Source organism: Lycium barbarum, chromosome 2 (genome assembly GCF_019175385.1).
Source record: "Lycium barbarum isolate Lr01 chromosome 2, ASM1917538v2, whole genome shotgun sequence".
Lineage (NCBI taxonomy): Eukaryota > Viridiplantae > Streptophyta > Magnoliopsida > Solanales > Solanaceae > Lycium > Lycium barbarum.
Window position 1 is genome coordinate 97,370,416 of NC_083338.1, and position 4,280 is coordinate 97,374,695.

At 33.9% G+C, this 4,280-nt stretch overlaps 1 long non-coding RNA gene across 8 annotated transcripts; it reads right to left on the reverse strand.

The window, feature by feature from the left end:
• Positions 1-998: 998 nt before the first annotated feature.
• On the reverse strand, positions 999-3,963 carry LOC132626683 (uncharacterized). 8 transcript variants are annotated; one of them, XR_009577565.1, is made up of 5 exons: positions 3,820-3,934; positions 3,652-3,692; positions 2,818-3,546; positions 2,605-2,741; positions 999-1,410 (listed from the first exon to the last, which is right to left on the reverse strand). It is a non-coding gene; the product is annotated as an uncharacterized LOC132626683 (long non-coding RNA). The 8 variants fall into 8 exon arrangements; XR_009577560.1 differs by lacking the exon at positions 3,820-3,934 and adding an exon at positions 3,947-3,963 and having other exon boundaries at positions 2,818-3,692; XR_009577564.1 differs by having other exon boundaries at positions 3,652-3,940.
• Positions 3,964-4,280: the final 317 nt, after the last annotated feature.

A 4,280-nucleotide genomic window follows, 5' to 3' on the forward strand; every position in this document is an offset into this window, starting at 1 on the left:
TTTGTAGATCTTAAACATAGCTTGTTAGGGGTGCTGTGCATTGTCCCAACACGAGGGAAGGCTTTTAAGATTGGAACACAATTATTCTCCACTTTGGTTCACAGGCAAACAATGGAGTTGACACAATACACTGTGAAATTACAAAGCTGTTGTTTTGACAATAAACTAAAAGGATGACTTCATTAGCATACTTTAAAAATTCTCCTGCATGAAATATGCACAAATATTCTTCAAGCATCACTGCTTTTCAACAAAGGGAAATGATCAACTATGGTAACGTCACGAGGAATAAAAGTTAGGGGCTTAAGAGGGTAGGATACTATCCTAATAAAAAAGTTGAAAGTGAAAGAGCAAACATGCTTATGTAAAACTACAATCTCGGTCAAAGGAACAACCCAATTCAGGCTCAGGAATACTATGTTAACAATCCAAATGAGAAGTTAAGCCAATCAACAACACGTCATAGTACTGACAACTTTTTACTCAAATTTCCAGCAGAGAATAAACATTAAAAAGCATATACAACAGATACATGAAGTACTTTGATAGTACTCTTCTTTTTCATTTTGTAGGTGTTTAGCTAACTTGTAGAATAGATGGAATCACACTTAGAAATGATGTGAACTTTCAAAATTAAGTTCTGAAGGTTCACTATGCCATATCTCTTATATATAACACTATTCCTAAAAAAGATCTAGCAAATTTTGCAATCGTACCTACCTAGTGTAGTGTAACTTCCATGCTTGAGTTATATATGAACTAAAGGATATTGGTTATGCAATTACCGTCACATTTTCGCCAAAGGGGTGCATCCAAATTAAATTTCATGGATTCAACTTTTAGATTCTTACTACTAAACCCATTATACTTTTGAAATTATATATGAGTTCGTGCTCTGCGTCGAAAATATTGGGTACAATTGAACCCGTCAAGCTTATGCTTCATCCAACACTGTGTCTAGACATAAAAGTAAAAGCATGTAGCCATATATGTAGAGATTACCATCATAGGCGACAACAAATTTAATCATAGTAGTAATACTAACAATTTGTCTGTGCAAGTCAAATTCCTGAATTTAAGGGACGCCTGATCATTATCTTTGGTGATAAGTATAGTCCCCATTCAGAAAAGTGTAAACAAAAAGGAAATAAGAGATTACCAGCAACAAATGCATTACTACATCCATATTTCAAAACTACTCATGTACGGATCAGTAGCATCTAATTAAGTTAACAAATGAGAGGGCGCTCACATACAAATAGAAGCATCATTTTGAGGTTCTCCTTGCTGATAGAAGTATTGGCCATGTAGCATAGAAAAGTACCTTCTGGAATTGTTCTTCTATCTTGTATAATCACGAAAATTATTGTACACCGTTCAAAGCCAAATTTCCACACACAGTCTTGATGTCTACGGAGATTCAACAATTTCCATGGACATAAATAAAAAATAAAAAGTCAAAAAAAGTTATCCGAGAAGGAGTTTGTGTGGGGGGAGGGGGGAGGTAGGGGTGCAGAAAAGAAGGCATGGCAATTTCAATCCTAAAGCATGTAGTTCATCTTGATTTTTATACTTGTCATACAGACGAGATAAAAGAAATGTAGACATGCAAAATTTTATGGGATTAAGTCCATACAGAACTTGGACTAGTTCAAAATTCAAGACATATTGACCCAAATTGAGTTTCTCAAGTCAGAGCACTAAAAATGGAATGTGGTAAAGTTATCTTGAATCTAGAATATGCAGTCAAAAATTGAGGAGAGAGTACCATCTAGAAGCAACACTGATAATTAGAAGAATCTACTCCTCCTTTACAACATAAGTATAGAACTCTCAAAAATATGTTCACAACATCAATATTTTAACCATTATCCAAGCTACAGATTTTTTGTTGGGTCAAGTTCTAAAAAATGGTATGTCCAATATATCATTTTTCAATGTAATTCTAGTACCTTTAGGCAAGATACTGTTCCATTAGAAAAAAGTTTTCGACTTGTTATGAACACCCAAGTTAGCCAGCTTATTTGCTACCATATTAGCCTCCTAAAACAGTGGCCTCTAACAAATTACCATTGAGTCATCAGGCTTCTAATATAATGGATAATACTCTTCTGTTGCCATATAAGTTTCTATGTTAACATAGCTATAGTGATTTTGAATTCACAGCATAAGCCTAATAATATGACTTTAGTCTGTAACATTGTTAGAGAAAATCCTTCTCAAAACATTGTTAGAGAAAATCCCATAACACTCAGAAAATGCTACTACCAATTCTTTTTTCCAGTCCCTGAGAATGCTTCCTCCTCTAGCTTCACCAAGATTACCTTTAGAACATACATCAACATTGAAATTGAACTCACAGAATTCAGATTTCTCCCACTTGATCTCTTAATCAGAAGATTCAAAACAGCTAGAAGAAAAGGAAAAAAATTATCAGAAGTATGGTGACTTCATTGGTTGGATGCACAAGTTATTCATAAGTTTAAATATCGACTCAGAATTGCAAAAAGATATGTTCTTCTTTTTTTGATGAGGTAAGAATAAAACAAGAAAAAGAAAGAAACGATAAACGGGTGAGGAAATTGTAATAGTGAATGCACTAACTTGACCAGTAATGATAATAGCAGGGTTCCCCTTGAGCTCCTTGGGGAGTTGGCTGTGGAATTCTTCAGAAAAAGAAACTGGAAATCTAAAGGACGACGATCCTTTAAGCTTCAATCTTCATAGCTAAGTCTGATGAGCTGTATGAATTGCTAAAATTGTCTTAAATTGAAATAAACTTAAAGAACACAACAATCGTGAAGAAAGAGGGATTACCTCACATAAGCATAAATCTCACATTCTTGTGAGTTCCTCACCAGCACTGAAACCAAATGCTACACAATGATATGATATGATATGTAAGCCAAAAACCCCACCCTACCTGCACTCATCAATCAACTAAACTAACAAAAAATAAAAATAAAAAAATAGGAGCCTCTCAATTTCAACTCAATTAATTAAACTAATAAAATCAAATTCGGCAAAGTGAAATAATCAACTTCAAGTTGTAGAGCATCTGTCAAGAATTGTTTTCTCTTGGGAAACATTTGTGCATATCACTACATCACATATTTCTATTAGCGAGTCAATATCCTTAGTCTTTTGAAGTCTATGCAATGCGATGTCATTGTTCGTCGACATTCTTATTCCTATAGTTCTTGCTTTTGTTAAAGTAATATTTCCAATTTGGTTTAACCTATACAGTATATCTAAATTTTCTTGAAAACACTAAGTTACACTAACAGTAGCAATCTGCAATTGAAATAGATGCAAACAAATGATAAATGTTTCAAATGTATTTCTTGAAAACGAATATAAACAACAACCATGTAGAAATAAGTGATGTAGCTTTTGGATTGTTCACTAACAGAGGAGTATGTTGTAGATAATCTGTGAAAAAAAAGCAACTAAAAAATTAAGTTGCTTCAAGCTCATTATCAAATACCTTAGGTGCCTCACTTAAATTGAGTTAGCTGCTCCAGCGGTAGAATACATCTTTGTGCACTTTGTTAGAAGTGAAAAAAGAGAGACATCTAATCAATATAGATTTTAACAGCACACAAAAAAAATAGATTTATAAAAGGGATATTGAGACAAAATTTGCAGTACTTATCAGAATCTTGCACCTGGGTGTCTAAAGCTACACATGCCTGAGTAAATCAGAAAAAGTATTGATATACATGTAGAAAATCCAATCAGAAACAATCCAAAAGTATAAATGCAGATTTCAACTAAAGAAAGTGCACTAATTACAAAAAGATTTCGGAAAACATTTACCAACACGAAGAGCACACACTTTTGAGTGATAAACAACTGATGAGATTTGAGATTCAAACAAAGAAGCAGAGATGGAATGGAGAAAGAGGGGAAAGCGAGAGGGAAAAATGGAAGACTGAAGACTTACATCTGTGTATATCCACCAGTTTTCAAATATTCCACGTGTTGGCCCATTCTCGAAGCAATGATACTGTGAATTTCTGGATATAACCCTATTCGTCCCACGTCGTCAGCAGAAAGTTATAACGCCCCAAAATCCACTCTAGACGTGATCGGTATCCGATATCATGAACAACATCGGAAGAACCTAAACAACACAATAATAATACTTGAACCCGCCAGGTTCAACATTCGCCTCCAACAGTTTATAAATTAAATGTAACAAATCATGAATATATGAATTAAATCATGAATATATGAATTAAATCAGCGGAAGTCTTTATAATTTAAATAACTCACCC